The sequence below is a fragment of the Rousettus aegyptiacus genome, unplaced genomic scaffold (assembly GCF_014176215.1).
Source record: "Rousettus aegyptiacus isolate mRouAeg1 unplaced genomic scaffold, mRouAeg1.p scaffold_m13_p_12, whole genome shotgun sequence".
NCBI lineage: Eukaryota > Metazoa > Chordata > Mammalia > Chiroptera > Pteropodidae > Rousettus > Rousettus aegyptiacus.
In genome coordinates, this window is record NW_023416287.1 from 5,342,896 (window position 1) to 5,359,278 (window position 16,383).

The following is a 16,383-nucleotide window of genomic DNA, read 5'->3' on the forward strand; positions in this document are numbered from 1 at the left end:
TCTCAGCCTCTGTTTCCAGAGTTAAATTTGGACTTCCAAAATGTGCTAAACCGGCCTTTTTCTAGAAATTAGTTACAGCTGGCCTTCCTCAAGAACTGAGCTGGGTTCTTTTTGAGCATTATCCATATTTCATTTGGGGAACAGCTGTCACGTGACAGGTGAGAACATGGAGGCTCGAAGAACGTAGTGAATTTGCCTCAGGTTACACCAGGATAAGGGGTGGGGGGCCCCGCCGGGGCTGCCGATCCTGGACAGACCGGCTCCAAGGGTCTGTTGGAAACCACAGCGAGAAGCCACCTCTTAATTTTAGTGTCTCTCATCCCTCAGAGTGGGAGGAAACAGAAGTTGGAGGTTTTCAAAGGGGGCAGGGCTCTCTTTGTGCTTTATATAACTTTATTCTCCCAGCCACAAAAGGTGCCGAGTCGTATACAGGCTTTTTTTTTATATATATATATATATATATAGATTTATTTTTAGTGGTGCATCTGATGACCGATGACGATTTATTGCCCCGCCATGGACTCTCCTGCTTTTCATGATTCTACTCCTCAATGACTACATTTTAAAATGGTCCCTTCAAGGGGAAAAACTTCCCAGGGAAGACAAGGCTCCGAGGAGGAAAACGTGTGCATTTTGCCAGAGGGGCCCAGAACCTCTGGAGGGACTTGGAGAGAGGGCAGCGTCTTCTCCATCGCCCCAATTTTCGTCCCTCAGCGCGGCTCGCATGGCGTGGACCGTGAGCAGCTTCCTGTGTTTCTGCAGAGTCAAGGGCGCCTTCTTTCAGTTTCTTTTCATAGTGAAGGAAAGAGAGAACGTGGCTTCTTCGATGATCTAGAAGGTTGACTTTTTCCTATTATGCATAAAATCACTGGGAATATGTCTCCTGCTCTGCGCTTCATCCGAATTGCCTCGAATTCCTGACGCAGCCTCTGGCACATGTCCCAACGTCCAGTTTCTGGATAAGAAAAGGAAGCTCAGAGACGTGAAGTCCCCAGCCCGGGCACACACGACTGGGCATTGATTGAAGCAGGATCCAAGCCTGCCTTTTGCTTTTCAGTAAAACCATTTTTTCACACGTGGCCAACACATCGGTCAAAAAATTTCCCCTTTTAAGCATCTTTTAGACTTCCAACAGAAGCCTAAACTTTCCATTGCTAACTCAATAAATGCAAAAAAAAAAAAAAAAAAAAATTCCTTTACTTGACATTTCCGGTTGATTGCTTTTTTGGTTCTCAAAACTGGCGGGCAGACTTCCGGTTTCTAGCCTTGCCTGTAAGGAGCTTAGAAGCCTCCACTTCATCCCAGCAGCAAGGAAAAAGCCGAACAAACTGGAAAAATTAACGGCTCTTCTTAGATCTGTGAGAGATGTGACGTCCAGGGCAAAGCTCCGGCCCCCAAATCAGAGAGACAGGCAGGTAAATAAGAGGGCATCACAACTTTCCAGAACATCAGCCTCTGTGGGAACCAGTGCCCGGGGCAGAAAAGCCTGAAATTGATGAATCGGTTGAGGGTCAGTGTGGGCAGATTTGAGAGTCAAAAACTCCAGAGGGGCCCAGGCGTCCAGGGTCCCCACACTTTTTGAGTTTTACCTCCAGGAGCCTGACCAGGTCCTCACAGCATCAGAGAAAAGTCCCCTGTGCTGCCAGCAGGGGGCAGAGAAAAGGCACCATTTCAGAACAGGCCAGAGCACTCTCTTTTTCCTAAAAAGGTCTGCCCTTAGGGGAAGCCAGAGCCTAACCTGCTGGGTTATTGGAGCCTGACTGACCTGGAGAAGGGAAATACCTAACTCCAGCTGCCTAGAGCCACCTTGCCCCGCCTGAGGGAGTAAGGACATGGACTGAGAGACCCTGGTGATGGTCACGGTCCAGAGGCGCAGACTCAGGGAAGGGCTGAGACCTAATCCCAGGGCTGTAGGGTGCTTCCCCTCCCCCACACCCGACCACCGCGTTACTAAGGCCCCATTTACGGCCGTTCCTTTTACCAGGTACATCGTGTCGGGCTATCAGACAAAAGATTCCAAGGCGGCCCCACAAAGCACAAAGCACAGTGTGAAGAGAACCGAGCGAGCACCGGAACCAGACTCAGATGTGGCGGGAATGCTGGAATTACGAGACCGGGAATTTAAAACAACTGGGACTGTCAGGCCGAAGGTGCTAAAGGAGAAAGTAGGCAGCATGCAAGAACAGATGGGCAACGTGAGCAGGGAGGTGGACATTCTGAGAACCAGAAAGAAATGCTAGGGACAAAAAATAAAAAACACTGTACCGGAAATGAAGAATGCCTCTGATGGGTTTACTAGTAGACTGGATACGGCTGAGGAAAGAATCTCTGAGCTTGGGAATCCATCGATAAGCTCTCCGTAACCTGAAAAACGCAGAGAACAAAGGTTGGGAGGGCGGGGGGGATAAAACATGGAATGTCCAAGGGCCGTGGAAGGGCTACGGAAGGTGGGAATCGCAGAAGGAGAAGAAAGAGAGAAAGCAGCAGAAGAAATATTTGAGGCGGTGACGATGGACAGTCGGTGCGGACAGATCTGAGAGTCAAAAACCCCAGAGGGGCCCAGGCGTATGGGGCCCCCACACTTTTGTGAGTTTAATTAATGCCAGATTAATGAATGCCAGATGCAAAACCACAAATCCAGGAAGCTCAAAGACATCAAGCAAGATACGGGCCAAAAAAAAAAAAAATTGTGTGTTTTTTTTTAAATTAAACTACATCTAGGCGTATTATATTTAAATTGCAGGAAATCACATTTAGGGGAAAATCCTGAAAGAAGTCAGAGGGGAAAATCCCCTTACCTCTGGAGGAGCAAAGATAAGAATGACATCCAACTTCTCCTCAGAAACCTTGCAAGCAAATATTTCACTCTCGAGCTTGTATATATAACCAGTAATACAAGCCCGAGAGTGAAATATTTAAAGTGTCGAGAGAAAAAAAAAAAAAACTCACCAAGCTAGAATTCTGGTCCATGCAAAATTATCCTTTAAAATGAAGGAGAAATCAAGACTTTATCAGACACAAACTGAGGGGATTTGTTGCCAGCAGACCTGCCTGGCAAGAAATATTGAAAGGAGTTCTTTATTTGGATGACGGAGGTCAAAGGTACAGACTGCCAGCAGACATGGCTGTATGATGTATTTGAAAGTTGTTCAGAGAGTAAATCCTGAGTACATACCATAAGGAGAAAACGTTTTTTTTTCCTCCTTTTTTTGTACCTATGTAGATAATTAATGTTAACTAAACTCACTGTGGTAATCATTTCATAATGTATGTAAGTCAAACCGTTATGTGGTAGACCTTACACTTCTGCCGTGCCATTATAGCTCAATAAAAGTGGGGAAAGTTTCTTTAGAGAAAAGAAAATAATTTAGGCCCGAAACTCAGATATACATAAAGAAAAGAGGAGTATTAGAAAGGAAAAAGTGGAGTTAAAATAGAAATTTTTATTCATCTTCATTATTCTTTAATTGATCTAATGGGTAACAGTCTGTTCAAAATAATAATCGCAACACTGTATTCAATTATGTGTTCTTATATATACATATGCTCATGTGTAAGTGAAATGAAAGACAACAATGGTTTAAAGGAGGGGGGATAGACATCAGCATTATCGGGGTACTCTAAGGTCCGGGCACTACCTGGGACGCGGCATAGTGTTCCATAAAAGTAGGCTTGGATCAGTGGTCAAGATATACGTGTATGTGTGTATGTGTATGCATGTGTGTATCTATGTGCATATGCGAGTATATGCATATCTGTATGCATCTGTGTGTTTTTGGGTAGGTATACATAATTATAAATGCAAAGGTATATGTGTGTATATATATATTGCAACTTCTAGGGCAACCAGTAATACGAGCCCAGCGGGCACACACCCACTGCACGGCCAGCCTGGGGACGCACCGTCCCGCTCGCGGAAGAACGGGGCTCAGGACCAGGGTGAACGGGCGGGGAAGGAGGCAGCTGCCCTCGCTCGGGCCTCCGAGCCGGAAGGAGATGGCGCTTTTACTTCCTCACGTGGCTGCACCTGGCACCACGTCCTCGCTTTCAGTGCACAGAGGGGGGGCGCCCAGCAGCCAGAGCCTCGGTGGCCTTGACACCTCTGGGATCTTTGGCAAAACGAGGGAGGCTCACGGTTCACCTCCCCGCCGGCCTCCATGCCCGCAGCGTCCTAAGGCCGGGTTTCAAAAACGAACCCCGCAGGTGGTTGTCCTGTTCACACCTGTCCTCCCGACGCGCGACGCAGTGCCTCGCGCAGGGTTTCATGAAAGAGTGAGAAAAGGGTGAATGAAAGATGAAGGGGAGGGAAGAAGGGAGGACGGAGACAGGGGAAAGAGGAAGAGAGCGAGGAAGGAAGGAAGACGGAGGGACCAGGGACGAGGGAGGGCAAGGGACGGAGTTTCTCAGACGTGGAGAGGGATCTCTGGCAAAGTCTGCCGTGGACCGGAAGGCAAAATAAGGATCGAAGTGCTGCCTCTTTGCTGCGTCAGGGCTCATGACACGTGCCCGTGCGTGCGCGCGTGTGCCCGTGTGTGCCCGTGTGTGCGCGCGTGTGCCCGTGTGTGCGCGCGTGTGCCCGTGTGTGCCCGTGTGTGCCCGTGTGTGCCGTGCGTTAGGAACAGCATAATAGTCAAGGGCGGAGCCTCGAAGCCCAACGGCCGTGGATTCAAACTCCGGTCCCTCCCCGCACTGGCTAGTTCTGTGTTCCCGGCCGTGCCTGCGGGTCGCCTCCGCGTCCTCATCCACCAAGTGGGTGCGACGACGGCTCCCGTGTGGTGAGGCCGTCGCGAGATCACACGCGTAAAAAGCCCCACACACGCGTCGCCCACACGTCGGAGGATCGCGAGTGAAGGTCGCTATGAGCATCTCGTTACCGCTTAATTATCATGGGCTGATGGAAGCTCCCGCTTCGGGGAGGGAGGAAGGAGGGCGGGCCCGGAGAAGAGATGAGGTGCGGGCCCGAGGGACAGAGACTTAGAAAACGGAAAAGAGCGTTTTCTGCTCCTGGCCTTTGGATTCCCGCAGGGAGCTGTTGGTCGATGTGCTTATAGTTGTGCTGGGAAGAAAAGGGAAGGCTCATGCCGCCCCGGGCCACGCCAAGGCTGGGAAGGGCGCCTAGAATGTTCTCTCCAGAGAAGGATAACGCCATTGCCCCAAGGGCCGAGGGAGCACAGGGAGGGTGGGGACAGGAGGGTGTTATTACTGTCCCCATCTTACAGACGAGACGAATGAGGCATAGACGTGACTGTGACCAGCTCAGGCCCTTGGCGCTAGTGAGCGGCAGCGCCGAGATCGAGCCCCGTCTGTCGTCCGCCAGAGCCCGCCCGGTGGCCACCGCACTGTCCCCTGCCGTCACAGTCATTACCGTGTGCTCGCCCTTCTCCCCCGCTGGACCGAAAGGTGTTTAACGTCAGGGGCCGGGTCTGCGACGCCCTCCTCCCTGCTGGGTATCTGAGGCGCCGGCTTCGATGGCGCAAAGAGGGCGCGTTTGTTTCTTGCAAACCGGACTTGTCAGAAGGAAAAGAAGGTAAGAAGGTGCCGCCAGAACACCCGGGGATGTGCCATCATTTCAAAACGGAAGGAGGTTCACAGCCACGCCTCCCCAAACAAGCCCGATCCTGTCGGATCTCGGAAGCTAAGCAGCGTCGGACCTGGTTAGTACTCGGATGGGAGACCGCCGAGGAGGGCCAGGTGCTGTAGGTGTTTAAAAAAAAATGCTATGAACCATTGCTGGTGAGGCAGCTCAAGAACCGATGGCGGGAGGAAGCGTTACAACCAAGAGGGGAAAACAAGATGGGACTTGCAGGGGTCCGTTCCGGGGGCGGGTAGAGACGGTCACCACTAGTTTTCCCAGCCAAATCGTTCGATGGCGGAATAAATGATCAAAGCGCCATTTCTTGCATTTGGATACCCTCAGGGTCATAGGCGAGAGAGGAGCGTTAGGAGGAAGGGCACCCCGAGGCATGCAGGATACTGGAAGCACATCTAGTACTGACCTTTGGCGAAATAACTGCGGTTCTTAAGATTTTCAGAACCTCTGCGCTTTCACTGACTCTTGACTACGTACTTGGTATGTGCTTAGCATTTATTTGCTCTTATGGACAAAACGAAGTCACTAACCACCCGGAGCTTGTACCCTAGAGTTACACAGTACAATATGTGGCCATTGAGCACTTGAGAGGTGGCTGTGAGTGTACGAGACAGGCCAGACTTTGAAGACTTCATTCCAGACATGAATCGAGTTTAATCAAACATTATTTATTATTAACTGCACCTGTTTCTTTTGACCTTTTAAATAGGGCTCGTAGAAAATTTTACATTTCGTATGTTGTTTTCATTATACTTCTATTGGGCAGCACTGTCCTGGAGGTTTATAAGCTGGTAAATAAATATGTACATTAGTATAATATCTTATGTTGATGAATGCTTGGGAGAAAAAAATGCGTCGGGGCAAGTAAATGCAGCAGGATGGGAAATGGGAGTTCTGGTGATAGTTCATAGCGTTTGTTCAGGGAAGAACTTTCTGAGAAAGTAATATTTGATTGTCTAATGAAATAAATAAATTTTTTGATTTTTAGAAAAACTGCTTAGAGCCTGTTCTCTCGCTGTATTATCGGCCGAAATATGGGATGAATGCTCATGGAGAAACCGAGGGAAGGAAAATGGCTGAAATATTGTGCCTTCGTCTACGATCGATTCCTACGATAGATTACGAGCCAGGAATAATGATTTTCTCTGGTAAACAATCAGCCAAAGATCTGAGAACAATCTTATTTAAGCTCAAGTCATAAAGATCTTACAAAGAGATTTTCCCTTCCCTGTGATTTGCAACCACGTCATCCATTTTTACTCAATTCTGATAAAACAAAACCCATGTCGGAGGGTGGAGGGGAAAAAAAAAATGAAAAAAAAAAAAACAATCGTAGCTTCACATCCCTCAAGGGTCTAGTCCGATTCCAAACAATAATCATTTCCTGCATCTACAGAGTAGATGCAGAGTCGTGGAAATTCTGTCGAAAGTGGGCAGAGACACCTTTAAAATCCCCTCTGTGAAGAGCATCGCTGTAATTTGAGCGGTTCTCCATAGTGCAGTATTAAAGCGGGCCCAGATGAGAGAGTTCTGCTCAGGGGACATGAAAGTAAACAAAAATCCAGGCGTAGAACTGCTGAAACTCTAAAATGGGGCTGAACTTTGATCGTCAGGAAGCCCTCAAAACGTCAGGTGAGCACAATCAGAGAGAGTTGTTTATTAGCCGAGGAATTCCATCATGGGCGGTTGCCAAGGGTTCCCTGCCTTTTAATTAAACTTGACAATGGTCGCAACAGTTGGTTTGATATTGGAACAATGAGATTTCGTACATGACTCGAGGGCTGTAGTTAGTGGATTCGAATCCAATAAAATAAACCATCTCAATGTTTTTACTTTCACAGTTAGGGAACTCTAGGCACACCGCAGACCGTCTTGTGTCATGGACACCAAATCCGCCAAAACCCTGATGGAGACCAGACCCCTCCACTGTGGGAATGAGGTCTGCGCCTGCCACTCGGGCCACAGTTCTACTGTGTGTGTTTGATTTCTAGATCTTGGCCGTACATGAATCACAGACTCTGTCTCTTCTCATCCCCCCGAAGAAAAGAAAACACAAAGAAAATAAAGGACAAAGAGCATTTCCTTTGTTTTCTGAAACGAGTTCCAGTTTTTCCTAGTGATTTTTAAGAACAGCAGCGTGGCCGGTGGCTTCACGGTCAGCTCCCGAGACTGACTCACGCTTACGCGACGTTATTTGCGGAGGCATGACCTAAGGGATCCCTGGGAAAGAATTTTGTTCTGGTCACTAACATGCTATGCTTTTAAATATGAGGTTGTGGGCCGGAGTTCTCAGATATCCTTGAGTAAGAAGAATGAGTTGGGTTATTATTTCTGTTTGTTGGCGCTTCGAAACTGAACAGCAGTTGGAATACCCCGCCGTGGGGACAGCTCTGTGTGTCTGAGGACATATCTGGAAAGGCAGAAGTGACTCCTTCCTTCTCCCACACCACACACTTGCAAAGATCTCATCTCTTAACTCACCTACGATTTCGTCTGTCTGCAGAAGTCCACAGATAAAAAGATCAGCATTCCAATCAAAATAACAACGCCAGTAAAGGAAACCCCAAAAGGCCCAGGAACAAACATTCGAACCAGAAGGTCGTAATGAAATTTCATTGGACAGGAAATAGGTCCTTATGACAAACAAAACAGAAACCGCTGGAAGACGCAGAGGGAGATATTAATGTGCTGAGCCAGAAACCGATTAATCAGCATCCTCACTTCCTTAATTCCCAGCTGCAGAAATACGCCTAGGAGAAAAAGCATCTCCCCTCGTCCTCTTAGTAAGTGTAGGAAGAGGGCTATTTTGACTGCAAAGCCGAGGCTGTAGGTGGGGGTGTGGGGTGGGACGGGAATGTGGGCCCTGCCTAACGACAACAGAAAGATTTGTACAGTATTCGTTCCCAGGCTATAAACATTCAGAACCTCCGTGCCAAGCACACAATAAAATTTTCCTCTCTCTCTCTCTCTCTCTCTCTCTCTCTCTCTCTGTCTCTGTCTCTCTTCCCCCTCCCCCCCTAGTTTCCACTATTCACATGTAAATCGTGACGCCTGCTAGTGCAAGTCTCTGACTTAAAGAATGCTTCAGTTTTTCTGGAAGTATCCAAAAGCTTTCTGCTAAGAAAAAAAAAAAAGCATCTTTCAGGAGGTATTCTGCTGCTGAGGGGTGGGCGGGGGGAAACGTGTGTGTGCTCATTTCAGCAACTGTTAGATTCGAAACAAGAATATGAAAAGCGATCCACACTGATAGTGATCACAAGAAATGTCACCCGGGAAAAGCCTGTTTGGACAAACAGAGCAGCAACAAGCACAGGATTCTCGAGCGAGAACTCCGAAGAGGGTCTTGCGTAACGACTCATGAATCTATTCCAAAGTCAAACAACGTTTGCTCCAAAAGGTGACACTCTGAAATTTTCCTCCGACTGGTTTAGATCAAGAAGCAAATTTTCTCTCTTTCACTTGTTAAGTAAACACCAACTATAAATCTCTTTTAAGAGATGAATCATTTAGCCCCTGCATCTGACAAGGATTAGGTCATTTGTTTGTTTCTGGGATATAGTCTACCCTTGACTACAACCGGGCTCCACAATGTGTTCAAACGTTTTTCTGGCAATATCTGATTTGTTCAGACAAAGACCAGAAGCTCAAATCCCACTGAATTAACCGGTTGGGTCATTACCAAGATGGAACAGAGCCAGAAAGCTCAGAGCATGCACACCGTGCAGTGCCCGGACATAATGTCTGCCTTCATGAGGAGAGTGTCATTTCTAGAACTCTCACCCTCCAGTTAGCTCAGCGAACTGGAAATGTTTCTCTTTCCCAGTTTTTTTTTTTTTTCCTCACCAACAGGAACAGAAGAGATTGGTGATTAACCAGGTGAACAATTCCTTTGCCTCTTGGAACACACTGGAAAGTAAAAACAACCATCTTCTGTCTTAAAACATTGACATCTCTTACAATAAACAACAAACCAAAAAAGAAAAGAAAGAGAGAGAGAGAGAGAGAAGGAGGGAGGGAGAGAAGACGAGGAAAACCAGCAAGACGTTCCACAGACTTACAGAATGAGTAACCCGGAGACAGAAATCACCCAGATAACTTTCATATTCAATTAATTGAAGAATGTGTTTAAACAACACCTCTGGCTGACATGACATTTACAGTGTACTCAGGACTTTCACAAACATTATCAACGGGTGTGTCTGATGCCATTTATCACCTTGTACTTGGGAGGAAGCCGAGGGTTCCAGAGACTGAGTCACTTGAGATACATTGCACACCTGGTACGAGATCGAGCCAAAACAGACCTCGGTATTTCAGATCTTCATCATGACACCAGAGGTGTCACACCCTTACAGATATCCCCCAATTTGTATGACCCTGTCACAAAATTAGTTCGTGAGAATTAAAGCGACGCGCCAAATCCCGGCCACAACGGTAGATCATGACGCAGCGACAGCTCTCAACTGCAGACCTACCTTTTTCTGTCCTGCTCAGAAAAAGACGTGGGGGCGGGTGGGGGCCCTGCTCGCCCACCCAGCCTCCCTTCCCATAGAAGGATACCCTCGCTGCATAGGAGCAGTTTTCAGTGGAGGGGACTGTGTCTGCCAGGGGACGTTACGCAACATCTAGAGACATTTACGGTTGTCACAACAGGCGGAGGGAGAACTTTGTACTAGAACCTAACGGGTCCAGACCAGGGATACTGCTAAATATATCACAATGCACAGGACACCTCCCACCGCAAAGAATTATATGGCTCAGAGTCTTAGTGCTGCCGAGGATGAGAACCCCAGAGCATCGGAATCCCGCTCAAGTCACAGGGTGCTGGGGGCCCAACCTTCTCCCGATCCACACCGAGGATGAGCCCAGGGCTTCAGCCTGGCACGGTGGAGTCTCCTCCCCACAGCACTTTGCCAGAGATGCTGGGGACGTGTTCTCCAAGTCTCTCTCAGAGAGAAATGTTAAGGCCAACAAAAACGTGGTCCTGCCAGGTTGAGAATGAAGACAGGCAGAGGCAAGCAGAGTAACGGGGGGGGGGGGGGGGGAGAGACAGAGACAGAGAGAGACAGAGAGAGAGACAGAGACAGAGAGAGACAGAGAGAGAGAGAGACAGAGCTCTGAAGACATCACTGTTTGAATCAGGTCCTACCTTCTTACCTCTTAAGTTTTGAGCTATGTGAGCCTATGAAGTCCATTTGGGGGGGGGGGGCTTGTTTTAGGGGTTTGGTTTAAGTTAGTTTGAGTTGGACTTCCACAAGGTGCAAGCAAGAGTTCTTGGCTAATACAGAAGCCGGCGAGTGAGAGTTATATTATTACAAGAATACCTTAAATACTTTCTAATATTTTTTTTAAGCAAATTACTCACAAATGCCGGTGTTTTGGCTACTCTTAGTAACAACTAGTACAGTAGCCTGTTAGTCAAAAGTCAAGTCTCTTTCATGTATTCTACAATGAGGGATTGCCGGAATCCCCAATTTTTTGGTTTTCCTCGAGCAGAACAAGGAAGAGACAAAGCTAAGTTTTTGAGGCTCATGGACCAAGTGAACAACCTAGTACTTGAAATCAGAAGCTACAGATGCCAGTCTGATCCCGATGGCAGATCCCAAACGTCAAGCCATTCACTTAATAGGTAACGTTCCAGTCCACGGAAGGCCCGTCTTAACCATTCGCAGCGTGCCTGTTAGAAGGGACCTCTTTCAGGCCGTATTTCAAAGAGTTACCACTGGGATGGTTAAGAGGCATCTCAAGCTCAGCAGGTGTAGGGAGAGAGAGAACCCTGGAGACGAGGGACACACTCTCTGAGCTGTCACCACGGAGCTGAGAGGCAGGGAGTTCAGGGGGAGGGTACCAGAGGGAAGGGCGATGCAGAGACCTCGGGAGCTCGCACGCACACTGCAGAAGGAACGTCCCGCGGAACAACCCGCGCTGGGTTAGAGCGAATGCCACAGGAGCCCACAGAGCCCAGAATGCACAGTTTCGCAGCTCCCGGGGCCTGGGCCACAGCACCCGGAGGCTCTCGCCCCTGGCCGTAGAGGATAACTAGCCCTGCACACGCCAAACGCGGCCCTCGTCCCGCCTAACAAACCTCAGAAGCAAGACCTGAAAGGATCAAACATAAAAGCATCCTGCACCCAGAAACGCAAAACGCGTGACTGATAAACACTTAAAAATAGAACGAGAAAGTGTGCGAAGTCGGAGGCGAGCGAGAGCCAGCGAGACCCGCGACGCGGGTCCCCCAGGCGGCCCGCAGAGCTCTAAGGAGTAACAAACGCGGATGTTTTAAGCCACACGTTGGGGGCGATTTGTTACACAACACCGAGTCACGAGAGTCACGAGGGGGGAGCCTCTCTTCTCACTTGGACCGTTGCGCGAGCCTCCAAACTGGTTTCCTGATTCCGTTCTTACCCCCCATGAATATCTGGAAAGTACTCAGAGCGACTTTTGTAATCTAAGCCAGGTCATGTCAATCTTGTGTACCCCCCCCCAACCCTCCCGCGGCTCCCCATTTCCCTTAAAGAATATACAAGACCCCGAGGACAACTTACAAGGACCCCCGTGATCTGCCCCCTTGTCCCCTACAGCCACCTACCCTCATCTCCAGACTCCTGTGCCCTCTGCCCCACAGGGCTCATCCTCACTTTTAAATAAGCCCCCAGGCTCTAGCCTCCGGGCCTTTGCCCATGCCGGAGCCTCTTCCCGGAAATCTGTTCCTGCCTGTGGCTGCCCGCTGTCCCCCAAAGCCCCCCTCCCTCTGCAGCCTGTAGAAAACAGGGCCTCCCTCCCGCAGGTGCCCGCATTCTTTGCTTTAGGGAGCCCCACACCCATTTGACACGCAGCATGCTTTTCTCACTCATTCGTCCGTCTGTCCCCGAGGGCAGGGGCTTTCTGGACTCTGATTCCTGCGAACTCCCCAGCACCCACAACAGTCTGCGACTTGTAGTAGGTCATCCATCAAAATATTTGTCGAAGGGAACGAATGAAGACTGTCAATGGAATGAGCGTGTGCTTGATTACTAAATAGAGACCGAGATAATGCCAAGTATAAATTTTCTCCCACGGAGGTCTGTGCCGTGGGATGTTAGAGGGGTGATGTTCTCGTAAACGTTTTTAGCCTCCAACTGCATCTCATCAGCTTTCCTAAGTGTTTGAATGTCTTGTCGTTGCTAGAATGTTGCCTTTTTGCATCTGCTTCAGGGGCCTTCTTTATCCGCCCAGAGCTCCTTTTTCCTGCAACTGACGACTAGGTGGGCTCCTGTCCCAAGATGCCATTTGCTAAATTTCAATCTGAAAAAGAAAAAAGGAGGAGAGAGGAGGAGAGAGGAGGGAGAGGGGGAGAGAGGGAGAGAGGGAGAGAGAGGGAGAGAGGGAGAGAGAGGGAGAGAGAGGGAGAGAGAGGGAGAGAGGGAGAGAGGGAGAGAGGGAGAGAAGGAAGGAAGGAAGGAAGGAAGGAAGGAAGGAAGGAAGGAAGGAAGGAAGGAAGGAAGGAAGGAAGGAAGGAAGGAAAGGGGGGTAGCTATAATGACCACAAAACAAAATAAAACAGAAACTCGTGTGGGGACTACGAGGGAGGACTGGAGTAGTTCCTGGGACACAAGACTATTTTATGTCTACATCTCATGGTGTGTTTGTCACTCAGGCTTGTTTGGTATGTAAAAATCCACTGAGCTATATGTTTGTGATTTACACACATTTCCAAACATATTTACACATAATAAAAGTTAAAATAATATAAGAAGTTGTCTTAATAATCTACTTTTTAATTTAAAAAAGACTGTAGACTATGACCGATGTTTTCAAGAGGCCGTAGCAGTCAGCTAGGTCTTGTCACTGACCCCACTGAATGCCGCCTCTCCCGCGGAGCATCCACCACACGCTCAGGTTGTGCTGGGCTCAGGGGACCTCAAGGCGTGAATCAGGAACCGTCTTTGCCCTCAAAGTACTTCCCATGGGATCAGGGCCAGGAGAGCAGGATACTCGAATGAGCCAGTGACCGTGATGAAAATAACAAAAAATCAACAACTTGAATGTTCACAAAGCTTGTCCCCAAACACTATATTCCGTTTGGTAAAGATGTGTCTGTCCTTAAATGCCCAACTAAAGTATGATATATAGTGACAAGCGGAAAACAACCTAAATATTCCACTAAGGAGAAATAATACGGCCCCGCCGTAAAATAGAATACGAGGTAGCCCTAAGAACCTTAGCTTTGTATCTTCCAATCTGGTGCTCTATATCAAAAATTTAAATATATCCCAAATATGCACATACACTTACAGACTTTATACACGTATCGATTGTGCAGAACTTTTCTGTGTACATGAGAACCTGTTAGCAATGTTTACTTCTGGGGTTCAGACAACTTTTTTGGTCTCACTGTACACTTCTGTCCTGTGGAAAATTTTTGGCCATGGGTATGTATTGCTATCATTATTACATTATGGTCATTGTTGTTTTGAAACAGACAGGCTCTGAACAAACTGCAGAATGTTCTGGGCGCTGCAAGAGAATGGGGCGAGAGTGGCCCCTGGGCCCCTGGGAGCCTGCCATGCGGTCGGACCATTCAGGGTTAACAGCCGTCCTGGGAAGCCTGCTGTCACCCTGCGATCCTGCAATTAGGCTAATGAAGCACTCTGTTCACAGGTTGAGTGGAAGTGTAATTGGCATTGACACCTGAGCTCTGAAGGTAGACGCTGGCAGACTTCTGCAGGGGCGGAGGCATGACTGAGGTGGGGAGCTTGCTGCAGGGCGGGACCCTAATGCATTCTCCTCCCGGACTTCAGAGAAGATTTAGAACAAACTCACCCCACCGCGTGCCTTGGATCGGGACCACGTATGAATCAGTGCGGAAAGGGGATGAGAAGCAAAGTGGGAGCATTGGATTTGTTTGTTTGTTTGTTTGTTTGTTTGTTTACTGGTTCGGTATCATCGAATAAATATTACTGGGTTCTTTTAGGGTCACAGGACCTGCGCCAAGCCCTGGGGATGGAAAGCCGAGGCCTCGAGAAGCCACGGGCTGGTGAAACGCGTCTGTGGAAGCCGTGAGCGCTACTCTCTCACAGCGTCTAACGTTTACTGAGCACCTACTAGGTCCAGGTGCTGAGCCGAGGCTTGTCCTGCGCTAGCTCACTCGCCACAGCTCCCGGTGAGACAGACGTCGCCGTGTTTCCCTGAGTCAGGATGCACATTTTTGGCCTTGTAACTAAAATGGCTGGAATTAGCAAACAGAACCCAGGACTCTGATTCACTTTGACATCCAGACAAAGGATGAATAATTGTTTAGTATAGGTATGCCCCAAATGAGATAAACTTATCCTAAAGCGTTATTCAATTTTTTATCTGAAATTCAAATGTAGCGAGACATCCCATATTTTTATCTGGCAACTCTACTTATAACACCTCTAAAGTCCGTGCAAGTCTGAGAATCAATGGGTTGTTTATAATTAGTAACTTTTTCCTTTCTTAGTAGTGGTTCGTAAGATAATGTTGTATTTCAGTGGCTTCTTAGATTATCTGAAATGTGATATTATTAACCCAATTTGACAGATGAGCAGACCGAAGCCCACCGAGATTAATTAACTAACTCCCCCAGGTCACAAAGCCAACGGCGCAGTGAGGATTTGAACCCAGGAAGGCTGCTCTAGGACTGCGCACTTGACCTTCTAATATAGGCACCATACTCCGAATATAGACACTGGATATTTAAGATCCACTTTGTTATATTTCTGATTTCTCTCTCTCTCTCTCTTTTTTTTTGTGCTCAAAATTCCGTAAAGCATTTCGGATCTGTATCTTTAGTTTATTGGCCACGTTGAGTTGGGCCAATAAAGCTCAAGTTCAAGTCAGAGATTACAGAGTCCGGACTTCAAGAACGTCTCCGCTCTTAGGGAACGAACTCCGTGAGATTGCTCACGACCTTCCAGCAGAGGCAAATGGCGCTGGGCCCTGCGGTAACGCAGAGCGGGGTGGCCCTGCCGCCACCGGCAAGGGACAGAGGTTAGGAAAACACTTTAAAATCATCAGTTAACGCCTAAAAAGTGCTCAGATCCCAGCTTTCATTCGTTCACCGAATAGTTACGAGGCCTTCCCTGTGCCAGACACAGCTCTAGAACCAGAGACGCGACAAGGAATAAAACAGGGAGGAAAAACAACCCTTTGCCTCCGTGAAGCTTAACCTTATAGAGGTCGAGGCGGAAAACGAATAATCAAATTACATAGTCCTGAGAAGGTGATGCGTGAGAAGGTGATACGAACTGAACTGCGGAGGATGAAGAGAAAAGCAAGCAGGGGAGGCGGGAGGCAATGGGAACAGGCGGGGACTTCAGGAAAGTTCTCCGGGGCAAGGAGGCATTTGACGTGAGCAGCGTTCGAGACTCGGCTGGTTAGGAAGGCTGTGTGGGCCATCATGGCATGGTGCAGGAATGCAACAGGGTCCAGCTGCTATGCCCAGAGCAAATCTTTAGGTGTTCGGTTTTGGTTTGGGGTTTTGTTTTTTTTTTAAAGATAATTTCGTTAATTGCAAGTTTATGCAACTTAATTTTTAACAATGCCTGTGTTTAACAACCAGCTCACAACATTTCTGAAAATTGAACAGTCGGCTTCCACCAGCCTGGGTGAGCCGGCTCTCGGCCTCCAGCTCATCCACATTGTAGCACCTACCCACCCTTCGGATCTCAGCCGAGCAAGACCTGGTCAGGGAGTTCTTGGTACAGCCCGCCGCAGGCCGCATCGCATCGTGTAAGCTAATTAGATGTGCGATTATTGTTTTGTCGTTGTCTTGGCCCTTCACAAGCTCA

General features: G+C 48.3%; 1 long non-coding RNA gene across 1 annotated transcript; it reads left to right on the forward strand.

Annotated features, from left to right (window-relative positions):
- Window positions 1–1,194: 1,194 nt before the first annotated feature.
- LOC118609967 lies at window positions 1,195–2,271 on the forward strand. Its single transcript, XR_004953538.1, has 2 exons — window positions 1,195–1,415; window positions 1,985–2,271. It is a non-coding gene; the product is annotated as an uncharacterized LOC118609967 (long non-coding RNA).
- The last annotated feature ends 14,112 nt before the right edge of the window (window positions 2,272–16,383 follow it).